Consider the following 15,016-nt stretch of genomic DNA (forward strand, 5'->3'; position numbering starts at 1 on the left):
ACAACACCCAAATCCAGCTGGAAAGTGAAAAATTAACTCTGTTTTCAAAATGTTGAATGGTTTTTGTATGCTGTGTGTTTGAGGCTTGCAGCTATAAAGCTCAGAAAAGAAATAAGTTGGCTGTGGTAACGTCTATAGTGTATTCCAGCTCTAAAATGCTAGGATCCATCCAACAATGGAAATTGGCTAAATAAATTATGTTACATCTGTAAGATGGAATACTATCTAGCCATTTAATGTGATGTGGGGGAATATGAATTGACAATGGGAAAATGCTTATGATATAAAAAAGGGAAAACATCATAAACCACTATGTACTGAATAATAACAGTTCTTTAAAAATGAAAATGATAACTCTGTGTGCACATACCTATATGCATGTGACAAAACAGACTAGAAATATCACATTAAACAATTCACTGCAGTTGGATTTTTTAGCAATAGGGATACAAATATGTTTTATTTTTTTCTAATTGCTTTTATATGTCTACAACCTCCAATAATAAACGAAAGAACGAAAGTTGTGTTTTAGGGCCGGGTATTTAGCTCAGTGGTTCTGCTGCCTGCCTCGCAAGCGTAGGGACCCAAGTTCGATCCCTGGTACCCCCCCCCAAAAAAAAATCATTGTACAAAAGTTGTGTTTTAAACCAAAACATATGTATTTAACATAATATAAAACTGCCAAGCTGCATAAGAAAAAGTTATGTAACTGCTAGGAGAAACTGACAATAGCAACTAAGTTTATCTATTACAGCAAAATACACAAAATTTAAAAATTTTTAAAACTATTTTAAAATTCAGTGTTACTTAGCATGTTCATATGCTCAACCATCAACTTGTGCTATCTAGTTGTAGAATGCTTTTATTATCCTAAAAGGAAATCCTGCATTCATAACATAGATACTCTTGATGATCCTCCATCTGTAGACCCTAGAACCTATGACCCTACTGTCCCTGTAGATTTGCACATTCTGTTCATTCCATAAAAGTAGGATGGTGGAGTGGGTGAACTCTGTCTCTGGATTCTTTCACTAAGCCCAAAGTCTTCATAGTCCATTGTCGTAGCATGTGTCAGGACTTCATCCCTTTTTATGGCTGAGTAATAGTTCACTATATTACACTTATCCATTGATCAGTTGAATATTTGGGTTGTTTCCACCTTGGACTACAATGAGTTTCACAATTATGAATATTTATGTGAAATTTTTGTTTGAACACCTGTTTTCAATTCTTTGGGGTTTATTCCTAGGAATAAATTTGCTGGCTCTTATGTTAATTCTACTTTTAATTTACTGAGGAGCTGCCATACTGTTTCACATGGTTTCTGTCCTACTTTACATTCCCAGTAGCAATGTATGAGAGTCCCATTTCTCTGTGTTGTCACCAGCATTGTTAGTTTCTGCTTATTGCTATTGCCATCCTAGCTGGTGTAAAGTGATATTATGTCACTGCAGTTTTGATTTGAATTTTCAAACAATAACAATGATGCTCCTGTGTTTATTGATCATTCATGTATCATCCCTAGAGGATGTTTATTCAAGCCTTTTGCTTTGAATTATTTTTCAAACTTTTTACATTAGGTTGCTAGTCTTGTGAAGTTGTAAAAGTTATTCGTATATTGTGACTATAACCCCTGATCAGATATATGACTTGATAATTTTCCCAATCTGTAGATTATCTTTTCATTCTCTTTATAGTGCCCCTTGATGCAGAAAGACCTTAAAGACAACGAAGCATAATTTATCTATCTTATGCTTTTGTTGGTCATATTTTTGGTGTTACACCTAAGGAAACTGCCAAATCCAATGTCATGAAAATTAACCCTTGGTTTTCTCCTGGAAAGAGTTCAAAAGTCTGTCTTACTGAGGTCTTTCAACCCAGGAACACAGATGTCTGTTTACTTAGGCCTTTTCTGTCTGCGAGAAAGTTTTCATCCTTACATTTTGGTGTCTGATACACCTTGAGTTGGTTTTTGTCTACCATGTGAGAGAGACCTTTCTTTAGCACACGATGTCCAGAACCATGTATTGGAGAACTCACTGGATCCCACAGATGGGTTCGGGGCACGTGCTGAAGATCAGTTGACCACAGATCATGTTTTCCTGCACTCTTAGTACAGTTTTCTTGGTCCCCATGTCTCTACCCACACCGGCCTTAATTACTGTAACAGTCAAGTCAGTTTTTAATTCAGAAATTCTGACTCCTTCAAGCTTGTTCTCACATTTCAGGATATGTTTGTCTGCTCTGGATCCCTGACTTTTCATATAAATTATATAGGTTCAAGTTTTCCATTTTTCCATGAAGCCACTAGGGTTTTGATATAATGGCAATTCATCTGTACATTGATTTATAGAGTATTGACATTTCAATAATACTAACACTTCCAATCCATGAACACAAGATGTCTTTCTATTTTAGTTTTTTTCACTTTCAGCAATATCTTGTAGTTCATAATGTAAGAGTATTACACTACTTGATTATATTGATTCTAAGTACTTTATTCTTTTTGATGTTGTTTAAGTGGAATTATTTTCTTAATTTCCTTTCTGGAGCTCATCAAGATTATGTATATAGAAATATAACTGACTTTCACACATTGCTCTCAATTAATGAGTTAAGATTTCTGTATATTCAATTATGGAACCTATGGATAAATAGTTTTTCTTTTTGCTTTCCAATGTAGATGTCTTTTTATGTCATTTTTTAGCTGATTACTCTAGCTGGAATTCCAGCAGAATGCTCACAAAATGGTTAAAAGTATGTATCCTTATTTCACTCCCAATTTTATTTGAAAGCATCCAGTCTTTCACCTCTGAGTATTGCATTACCTATGGGTTTTTCATAAATACCTTTTATCATGTCGAGGAAGTTCTATTTTATTCTTAGATTGTTGGCATTTTTATATTGACAGACTATTGAATTTTATCAGTGTTTTCTGCGTCTATTGAGTCATTCGTATTTTCTGCTTCCTCTCCTCTTCTATTAATGTGCTATATTATATTGATGGATGTTGATATGTTGAACTCGCTTGCATTTCTGGAATGAGTCTTACTTGGTCAGGCTGCATAGTCCTTTCAATGTGCTCATGCCTTTGGTTTGCTGGTATGTGGTGTTTATATTCATAAATCTCACTGATACGTATGGCTCTTTTCCTCTGATGCCATTCTCTGACTCAGGGTAGTGCTGGCCTCAGAAGAAGCAAAGACATGTGGCCTTCTGTTTTATAAGTTTGAGCAGGTCTGATGTTCATTCTTCCTCAGATGTTCAGTGGAATTCGCTAGTACAGTCATCTGGTTCTGGGCTTCACTTTGAATTTTTTTCTTTAATAATTTAAACGGTTAAACTTTAAAAATGTCAAAACAGAAATGGAAGATTTGGCTTCAAATGTCCAATTTGGTCACTTTTAATTTTGTTCATGACTTTAAGCTCAAATAATTTTTCCCTTTGGATGGACAACTTCCTTGTTAAATCAAAAAAGTTGTTTCCTAGCTCATAAATCTTGCCTTTTCCAAGTAGTTCATCAGATTTAGGAGATAAAGGCTTTTTGGGTTTTTTTGCTTCTGTTGTACATTGAAGTCCTTTCCATTGTGTAGAACTGGTAAACAACTCATTAAGCAATAAAAGACAAAATATGAATTGCTTATAATGTCAGAGATGAAAGATACATGCTCGGAAATGCAATTTCTACTTTGAGAGGTAGTAGCAACAGAAAGCCCACCCTCACATGCTAAGCATCGCTCCATCTTGCTTGTCAGGATGGGACACAATAGTGAGCCCCAACACCATTTAGGATGCTTGTGCTGTTTACAGCCCTCTGTGAAACCGACTTGAGCTGCACATCTTGAGGAAATCACACCCACTTTATCCTTTACACATTAGAGGGATCTTTTTTTTATTAAGTTTATTGGTACATTTTAGGTATACAATAGTTACATTCATCATTGTAAATATCATCATATTTACATTATATATCTTGATTCTTATTTTTTCCCCATTCCCCTGCCTTCCCTTCACCCCCTCCGCCCTTCCCTGTTTACAAAGACTTTTTTTTCCCTTTTTTCCTTTTCTCATGTTTTTTTCTTTTCCCTTCTTCATTTCCGCTACCCCTCCCACTTTCCCTACTCCTTTAGAACTTTTCTTCCTATTTCAATTGTCAATTATACATTTCAATCCTTATTTACACTCTCAGTTTCTCACACCAGAGAAACTATTCAATATTTACATGTTTGTCCTATTTATTTCACTTAAGAGTATGGCCTCAATGTGCAACCACTTAGCTATAAATGTCTCTAGTTTCTCATTCTTTATGGCTGAGTAGTACTCCATTTTATAAAAAAATCCACATCTTCTTTATCCAGTCTCCAGTTGATGGGCAATTGGGCTGTTTCCAAGTTTTAGATATTTCAAACTGTGCCGCTATAAGCATGGGTGTGCATATATCACTGTGGTATGATTCTTTTAATTCTTTGGGGAAGATACCCAGCAGAGGAATAGCTGGGTCAAATGGGACTTCTAATCCTAGTTCTTTGAGGTATCTCCATATTGATTTCCACAGTGGTTGCACCAGTCTGCACTCCCACCAACGATGGAGAAGGGTTCCTTTCTCCCCACACCCCCGCCAGCATTTGTTGTTAGTTGATTTCTTGATAGCAGCCATTCTTTCTGGGGTGAGGTGGAATCTCAGTGTTGTTTTCATCTGCATCTCTCGAATGACCAGTGATGTTGAACATTTTTTCATGTGTTTATTTGCTGCTTTTACTTCTTTGTCTGATAAATGTCTGTTCATTTCAGATGCCCATTTTTGGATTGGGTCTTTATATTTGGAGGGTCTGATTTTTTTTGAGTTCTTTATATATTTTAGATACTAGACCTTTGTCTGAAGAACAGCTGGTACAATTTTTTTCCCACATTGTAGGTTGTCTCTTAGCTCTGTTGATGATTTCTCTTACAGCGCAGAAGCTTTTTAATAAGATGAGATCCCAGTTGATGATTCTCTGTGCTAGTTCCCATGCTACTGCGGATTTGTGCATAAATTCTTTTCCTATGTCACTGTCTTCGAGAGTTCTACCTAACGTATCTTCCAGCAAGTTTAGTGTTTAGTGTTTAGTGTTTGGTGTTTAGTTTAGCGGGATCTTGAACATTATAAAACATTAAAGAAAAAAATTGAAGATACTAGAAGATTGAGAGACATCTCATGTTTATGAATTTGGAGAAACAATATTATTAAAATGGTCAAAATACTAAAATCAATCAATAGATTCAGTGCAACCCCCATCAAATACCAATGATATACTTAATAGAACTAGAAAAATACAATCTTAAAATTCATATGGAAGCATAAAAGATTTCAAGTAGCTAAAGCAATACTAAATAATAAACAGCAATGCTGGTGGCACCATAATACTAATTTCAAAATACAACGGAGCCTTTGTAACAAAAACAGCATGGTATTGGCAAAAAAATAGACACAAAATGGGATAGACTAGTGTACCCAGAAATAAACCCACATATTTAGAGCCATATGATGTTCAACATAGAAGCCAAAAACATACACTGGAGAAATGACAGCCTCTTTTAACACATGGTGCTGGGGAAACTGGACATCTACCTGTAAAAGATTTACACTAGATTGCTATCTAGGTCTCCCACCCTACACAAAAATCAACTTGAAGATGGATCATATATCTCAGTATAAGACCTGAAACTTTGAATAACTAGAGGAAAACATAGGGTAATCACTTTAATATGCTGGTATACACAAATATTTCCCAAATAAGACTCCAATAGCTCAGGAAATGATAGCAAGATTTAGCAAATGGATTTGCATTAAATTAAAAAGCTTCTTCATGGCAAAAGAAATAATAAACAGAATGAAGAGACACCTTCCAGAATGGGAGAAAGTATTTACCAGCTAGTCATCTAACAGAGGATTAATATCCAGAATACATAAAGAACTCAACAAATTACCCCATTGATAAATGGTCAAATGGTGTGAATAGACACTTCTCAAAAGAAGTAGAGATGGGCCAATAATTATATGGAAAATGCTCAATGTCTTTAGCCATCGGGAAAATGAAAATCAAAATGTCAGTGTATTTGGGGGGGTCTGATTTTTTTAAGTTCTTTGTATATTCTAGATAGTAATCCTTTGCCTGAGGTATTGCTGCTAAAAATTTTTTCCCACATTGTAGGTTGTCTGTTAGCTCTGGTGGTTTCTCTTGCAGTGCAGAAGCTTTTCAATAAGATGAGATCCCAATTGTTGATTCTTTGTGCTAGTTCCCATGCTACTGAGGTTTTTTTCATAAAGTCTTTTCCTATGCCAATGTCTTCAAAAGTAAATAGGGAGATGTGGAGGGGGTGAAGGGAGGACAGGAAATGGGGAAAAATAAGAACCAAGATGCATCATGTGCAGGTACAAACACCCAGTGATAAATGTAAATGTGCTGTATACCTAAAATGTACCAATAAAAGAATCTAAAGGAAAAAATGTCATTGAGATTCCATTTCACTCCAGTCAAAATGGTCATTATGAAGAAAATAAAAAATAACAAATATTGGCAAGAGCGTGAGGAAAAAGGAACCCTTGTACATTGTTGGCAGAATGTAAACTTTACAGTCACTATGAGTCAGTATGGAGATTTCTTGAAAAAGTTAAAATAGAACTATCATGTGATACAGCTATACTGTTCCTGGATAAATATACTCAAAGGAATCAAAGTCAGAGTACAGTAGAGATGTCTCCATACCTATGTTTACTGCTGCACTATTCCCAGTTGCCAAGTTATAAAATCAATTTAGATGCCCATCAGCAGAAGAACAGATAAATAAAATATGATACACATATTCACAATGGAGTATTATTCAGTGAAGTTATCTCAGGGAAATGGATTGAACTATATAGGTAATCATGCTAGGTGAAGTAAGCCAGATCAGATAGACAAACATGTCTTGTTTTGTTATGTTTCCTCTCACATGTGAAATCTAGAAAACCAAAATATAACAATGAGGCTAAAGTAGGAAGAAGTTAGTAGGGAAGAGTAAGGAAGATTTGATATAATCACAGAAACCCATCATATTATTCAATTAATAGGTGCTAATAATTATAATTAAACAAAAAAGGACCCTCAGCACAGCTGCCCATGTTTGAGGTTGCTGCTTTGCCATAGAAATCATTTGGTTATAGTAGTTTTCACAAGTCCTTTGCATGCCATTCCTGGTTGCAGAAAACACTTTCTTAACAGTTAAATCCTAAGGCTCACATATTTTTCAGCTCAAAATATAACATATTTGAATACCTATGTCATTCCTCTGGTTGCAACAGAATTTGTGGAAAATCAAATATAAAAGACAGACTTCTTAGAAAAATATCCATTCATCCTGGCACCTGATCAATCGTCCAAAAATTAGATATGATTTGCATCAAAGCAAAATGCACTAAAGGCACTATTCTCAAGGAGACAATCAGATAATACATTCAACAGCACAAGAGCCAAGGTGGAGGGATCCCCATGGGTCACTTCTTATCTGTGGAATCCCAGCCAAGTATTGAATCATCTCAGACCTAGTTTATTTCTCTGTAATATACATATGTGTGGAGATAGGCCTGCCATATTGGATTGTTTAGAGGATTAAATGGGAAAAACCAAGTAAATCATTTACCACTGAATGTGACATGCTGTGGATAATCAACGTATGGCAACTGATAGAAGCAAAATCAACCACAGCAGCAGTTAAGAACTCCAGTGCATAGTATTTCCCTGTTCATTAGACTTCAAGAAAAGGGCATCAGTTGTCTCTACCACCTGCCTTTGGTATGGGGCTTCTCTTCTTGTATACTCAATATTCATTCATTCATGTGTTCACTCAGCAAATGCCCAGTGAATGGCCACTGCTGGGCACTGTCCCAGGTTCTGGTGGTGGAATAGTACCAAGATATCTAACCTAACTCTTTATAGCTGGGGTCAGCAAACTTAATTCTGCTAGTGGCCAGATAATAAATATTTTAGGATTTGTGGGCCATGTGGGCCATCATGGTTAGCCACCTCTACTCACTGTAGGGCAGACACGGGCGTACAGTGGGACCAGGAGTGAGCGTGGCAAATTAAATCTATCTACAAAAATAGACAACGGCTGGGCTCAGCCCAAGTCCATCATTTACAGACAGCTAGCACATAGTCTACCAGAAAAGATAAGAAGAGAATAATAAAGTATGAGAAATACTTGGGTCTTTGCGCAGAGCTTCAGGGTAGACGTCCTAGAGGAAGAGATTTTAATCTGTTAGGTAGAAGATAAAAGAGGAGAAAGGCAGACATAAAAGGAGAGAACAGTATTCTAGGCAGAGAACAGAGAGCATGCAAGGCTAGCAGTCCAAAGACAAAGCAAGAGACAGAGAAAGAAACAGGGACACATGGAGAGTGGGAGACAGAATCAGAGACAAGCAGAGAGAGATGCATGGTTTTCTTCAGGACCTTAAAAAAACTGTGTGGCTTGAGTTCTAGGGAGCTGAGAGAGAGGTGCCAGAGATGAAGCTGGAGGTGGGCAGGGGCCAGGGTTTGGGGAGTCAGGTGAGAAAGTCTGGGCCGAGTCTGAGAAGCAGAAAGAAGTCCTAAGAGTTTGAGATGGGGAATCGCAGGGTGGTAAGGGATGGGGAGCTTGGCTGCGCAAGGACAGGGAAGAGAGCTGTTTCGAAGAGGATGTGCCCAAGAGATGCTCTGGAGTTAAAAAGTTGACAGATTCATTGGAGTGGGGGAGAGGCAGAGGGGAGCTTTCTGTGGTCAGTCTCTGAAGTTGGCCTGCCCTTCGGGCAGCTCTTCCATCCTACTTCTGCGTCCTCTTTCCCAGAGTGAGGGACACTCGTGTGGACTGCAGGGGCCCTCGCCCTCCCTGGCGGAGCGTGGGAGTCACGGGGGCGGGGTGAGCATCTCCTCGTTTGTGTCTGTTGTTAGGGTCTTCATTTGTGGATCTCAGGAAACACTCTCCTGGGCAATTTTTTTTTTTTTTTTTTTGGTACCGGGGATCGAACTCGGGTCTTTGAGCTTGCCCAGCAGGCGGCGAAACCACTGAGCTAAATCCCCGGCCCTCTCCTGTGCAATCTTAACTTCTGTACACCCCAAAGATGAGAAAAGTGCTGAAATGAAACTAAAAAGAGATCAATTAAAAGAAAGGCTAAATATTCAAGGAAATAGATTTCAATTTCCACCGAAGTATATTTTTTGACAGTGAGATAATTGTGTGCCAAATACTTTTAGTTTCAGAGGACCATGGATAAAAAAAAAAAAACAGCCCTTTGTGCTCATTAAAGATGAAAATAATGATTTTCAAATTTAACATCTTCTACTTTTAGATACATCATTTTCCTACTCATTCCAAAAAAGGTTAAAAGTGTACTTGATATTTTGAGCCCAAAATCCCTGAATATCAAGGACACAGAGGCAGGCCTCGCCTTGTTACCAGAAACAAAGCTGCCACCTCTCAGTGTATATGGGTCCCGTGAGGCCTCTTCCCCCACTGTTAGCTCGCACTGCACTGTGCTGAGTCCTCACCTGAGCCTCAAATCCCAAGAGGAAGTCGAAGAAGAGGAAAGGATTTAAAAGAACCAATCCCCATACTTGGTTTGGAAATAGTCTGGTGCTGATCATGGGCATCCACTCATAAGTAAACCCTCCAGAAAATCAGTGTAAACCTATGTGTTCATTATATGAGCAGGGAAAATATAAATCTTAATACAAGAAACTGGTTTTTCTCCTAAGGTCTCTCAAACCATCAAATGTGAGTGTTTCCCCACTAAGTATGCAATCATATTCTCTTCTTTATTTTATTTTCCTCAATTGCAAATCTAATTTAATATCTAGCTCAGGATAGTTCAACTTCTACATGTTCATAAACAAAATCATGGAAAGAAAATTATAGGACAAAAGGTTCTATTGGCTAAAATCCTGCATATAAAGAGCTATCAGTGCATCAAATCTAACCAAACATTTCATTCTTTTAATGGGATCTGTGCCAAATTTGGACAGCAAAAAGTCAAGAAAGACATTTTATTTTCATGGAAACTCATTTTTGATGCATGGCATTAATACAAGACTAAATAAACACAGCATCGCTGTGAAATAAATCCAAATTTGAAGCCTGAAAGGGCAGTCATATTTCTTGAATATTCTGAATGTCAACTTTTTGATGGGAAAAAATAATACACTGGCTGTGACTGTATTCACAGGTCCAATCTGGGTGTCTTTGTCATGTGCTCCAAAGTTTAACTTGTTGAATCTTATGTTTTCTGTCCCACAGTATCTAGTGGCATTTATTATGTTCTAAAACCGCACCACATGACGACATTGGAAAGGTCACTGTTGCCTGGTTATGTTTTTAAAGAGAGGATAAGTTAATACATGTCTCCAATAGAAGATGGTCTTTCATGTGCATTTGTTTCTGAAATTAAAGTGGAACTTGTTCGTGCTGTCTAGAAGCCATTGTTCATTCTCAGAATGTCTCCTAAAGTCTCATACAACAGGATGACTTCCTGCACATCTGTAATGATGGCTGGCTTTGTTCCCACCTGCATCTGCTAACACAAAAATAGCACTGAGTCTCAGAGTGGCCCAAGTCCCCCTGAGACCCTTTGCTGAGCCTGGTACAAAAGGCCCTTGCCTCAGAGAGACAGGAGGTCATGTAAATTAGCTCCTGAACACTCTTGGTTAAAAAAGAAAGATTACTTATCTTCTTTTAACTTAAATTTTGTGGTTTTTCAATGCTATTTAGCTTGCTATGAGGAGAAAAAAAAAACTCTTAACACTGAGATTTACTGCCACCAGGAAATGTTGCTATTTATTCTGTGATTTGGAGTTCTGGTGAGATGGTATTTTTGCACGCTGGTCATCCCACTTTTAATTGTCAGTGAGATCTCTCTTTCTCCCTCCCTGTGGAGGATGATGACCATCTGTCCTCTGGTTTCACTGAAAATGGAGGAGCAGAAGAAAGGCATCATTTTTATAGGCCAGCTTTCTTCTTAAAAGAAGGGAAGGTTTTCTAGAGCAATGCTTTGCCTTGGTTGATAAGGCAGCTCTGTGGGCAGGGTAATGGAGCAGTGTGGATGGAGCCAGGGCAGTGGCTGGGCAGGTCCTGGAACCAGCCAGGTAGACCAGTAGTCCCACACTAGGAACCAGTGAAAACAAAGATGCCACAGATTGGTGGGGTCAGACAAGTGTGTGGAAGGCAGGTAAAGACAAGACCAGGAAATCAAGACCAGGCCACAAAGTTGTGGACTCAAATAAAGGATTAAGACCCAGAGAGGACCTGGAGCAGAGCAGTGAGCCTGACCACCAAGAAGTGGGAAGAGGGAGGCTTGAGACCCAGGGAGACACAGAAAGGACATGGGGTTCAAGCCTCATGGCTTGGGTCTGAACATGCTGCAGAGTACTTGTAAGACAGCAGGAGCCCCCAACTCCCATCACTTAGATGCAGATTTTCTAGCATGGCATGTCTCTTTGGTCTGAGCTGCATGTGTCTTCTCCTAAGCCAGGGCACCTTTCCCAAGGTTCACACCTCTCAGCTGCTTTACCCTTCATCACCCCAATGTTCTCTGACTCCCAAGCATAATCCTTTCTATGGCCCCACAAGTTCAGGGGCTTCTCACGGGACTATTATTTGGTGTAAAAGTGCAGGTAGCTAACTCCAGAGAAATGCAGGAATCCATTTATTTATTGAAATACTATATACGTGATGAGTTTTGTCAAATTGAACATATCCCATGAGCAGCACCCAGACCAAGACTTAGAGCATCACCAGGACCCTCCACACTGCATTCCAGTCACAAGGGCCAGCACTTGCACATCCGCATGGTGCACGGCTCTAAGAACCACAGTTCCTAGAGTGGCACAGCCAGGGTCTCTGAGCTGACACCCTGGACTGGCTGGGCTGGGGTGGGTCTGGATAAACCTCATCTCAACCTGTTTCCAGCCTCCAAAGTCTCCTCCTTCACTCCAAAATGAGCTACTAGAGGAGAGAGAAGAGAGGAAGGGAGGGCATGGGGGGAGAAGAGAAGAAAGGGGGACAGCTGGGATTTCAGTCATCCTCAGCTGGATAAAGTCAGGGAGCTCAAGAGTGACTTTTTCTTAGGGCTTCAAATTGCTCCTGACAAAGCTTGCTGCAGCTGTCCTTGAGCCAGCAAGTAAATTCCACCAATCCTCCTGCATGTAATTATGGGTCAGCTGCTTCTTGGTGAATTAGCCCCTTGGTGTTCACATACAGTAAGGAAGAAAAAAGTTCTGCTTTTTTCTTTTTTCAAGCAAAAGACCATAGAGAGCATCCTCAAGGGCTTTTGCTCAGAATCTTGGAGGCAGAGAACAATGGCCCCACTGCCTGCTGATGTCAAGGAGCCCAGCAAGAGCCGTGGGCTCCATTGTGCAGCAGCCTTTGGTCCAAGGGATGCTTCAGAAACTCTGAAAGGGAACACCAGATCACACGTAAACACGGTGCACTTGGAGGAAGGAGCTTTGTTCTGCAGGTCAAGGCAATTTGTGCCAGGTACTTTTGTCCTCCAGGGAAAGTATTGTTAATGCCACGTTTCCTACAAGCTGCTGTGTGTGTGATTATCTCAAAGGCACCTGTGAACTGCAGTCTGGGGGCTGGGAATCCTTCCCCAAGGACTCCCAGCGCAGGCACAGCAGCCCCCAGGTGTCTGCAGCCTGGGGATGCAGCACGCTGGGAACCAACAGCCAAATCAGATCTGCCACAGAGACTCTGTCCTATCCCAGAGTCAGCCAGGCCCCTGGAAAGGAGCAGGCATTTGGGAAGGTCTTTGAAGCCCTCTTGGTCACTCACTCTGCCTTGCTTGAAACCCTGCTTCTTCCTGGGGTGCAGCATGTCGGCGACACCGGCCTGTCTCAGTACCACTGCCCCAGCATAGGACCCGATTCCTGGGAAATCCTACTGTCCTAGTAGCTCACTGCCAATGTCTCAGGCTTGATGGGTTACAGAAGTTTGTCTTTGACTCCCACAATGTCTGCACAGGAAGGCACTGTGAGGCTCTAATAGAAGAGGAAATGAACCAGACCTGGAAGAGCTTGGGAAGGACCATGCAGCTGGGATGGGGTTCAGCAGGATCAAAACCAGAGCCTGAGTTCTTAACAGCTATGGTGTTTAGGATGGTAATCTCCATGTGGATCCTTGCCCTCCTCCCAGATGGACCCACTTGTATCCCGTGGCTCTCAGACACCAAGGCAAAAAGGGCTGCAATACCAGCAAGCGGTGCTGAAATCTCACAGGACAGTGTCACAAGGTATGAGAAAATGGCCTTGACTTGGAAAGTGTCAGAAGCAGCTTCCCTTTCTCCTGATATACCAAGATAGTGGGGGACTTGTTTTTTACTTTCCTTTTCTTTTCCTTTTCAATTGAGGTAAAATTGAAATACACAAAATAATCACAATTCAGTGGCATTTACTACATCTCAGTGTTGTGTAACCATCACCTCTAACTACTTCCAACACTTTATTACCCCAAAAGGAGACCCTGTACCCAGTAGAAGCCACGTCCAATACCAGCTCCCAAAGCCCCTGGAAACCACTGTGTTGCTTTATGTCTCCATGGACTTGCCCAGTCTTGATAATTTATATCAGGGGACTCATGCAGCACACAAACCTTTTGTGATTGGCTTCTTTTACTTGGCATCCTGTGTTTACAGTTCGTCTTTGCTGTAGTATATATCAGTAGGTGGCTGAATGATATTCCACTTGATCTGCTTCCTCAAGAGTATATATGAGACAATATGGCCTTGTGGGGAGAACACTGAAGCAAGCACCTAGAAGTCTTGCTCCTCTCATGGGCCATGTCAGTGTTCTGCAGCAGACAAACACATGGCCCTACCTGAGACATTTAATGTCAATAAAACTTGTTATCCCTGTGGGTCAAATACGCGTAACAATTCCACCTAACACAGAGACCTGCTGTGAGAATTAATTTTGAGATACAATACATATTGTCAAATCACCTGCCACACAGTAGAGATATACAGGTAATAAGTATTTCTTCCCCTCCCATTCATGGGAGATTACACCCATATGAATGAGGAACAAGCTTTACACAATAGGTGTGTATGAGACTCGTTCATGTAAATTGATATTGAAGGAATCAAATCAACTTTACAGTTCTAAGTAAAGGTATAATTAGTTGAACAGAACTTATTAACAGGGGAAGTCTACCCTCAGTTCAGCATGTAGGTGAGTCATTAAGTAAACATTTTTATCACCATCACACACATTGCTTGGCACATGACAGGTAGCCACTGGAACAGTGGCTGGGAGGTAAAGAAGACAGAAGTCTTGTACTGGTAAGCTCCAAAGGAACCTTCCCCCAAATCCCCAATTCTCAGAAAAACAGAAACACTATCAGCATATGGGAAATGTGGCCACTAAGTCCCAGATGCACACCTCTTCTGAGTCAGGTTAGCAAACATATGCACTGAATACCCAGCTTGCCTCATCCTTTATGGGTGGGTTGGAAAGGCCACAGGAGACAGAGCTGCTGCCTGCAGACCAGAAAAGAAACAGCACATGGACAAAGAGAGAAGAGAGACTCTGTGGCTCAGATCACAAATGCTGACAACCAAGAAGTTTAGACTTGGTCAGGGAAGGCTCTGCAGTACACACACACACAACATGGCCTCAGCCATGGGAAGATCCCTTCATTTGGGTTAAGTCCATGCATGTTGCCCTTTCTTTGGCTGCAATAATCAAGAAAACACTGTCAAACTGTTATTTTTCAGGTACAGGGGTCTAGAGCAGAGGAAGAGTTGATTAGAGAATATGCCAGGACTTTCTAGAAGCCCTTGTGTCCTAACTATGGGCTTATTTGGACCCCTTGAATCCCACCCAACCTTTGGAAGACAAGAGAAGCAACAGGGATTGACGCTGTTCTGGGGCCTGGGCATCTGCATCTCATGGTGTCCCAAAGCAGCCTGTAGCCTGGATTGCACCTCACTGATAAAGGATACAGGCTGTAACCCCTGCAGAGAGCACATGGG

The sequence above is a fragment of the Heterocephalus glaber genome, unplaced genomic scaffold (genome assembly GCF_053883595.1).
Source record: "Heterocephalus glaber isolate CG9 unplaced genomic scaffold, H.glaber_assembly_v1.0 deba00001673, whole genome shotgun sequence".
NCBI classification, from domain to species: domain Eukaryota; kingdom Metazoa; phylum Chordata; class Mammalia; order Rodentia; family Bathyergidae; genus Heterocephalus; species Heterocephalus glaber.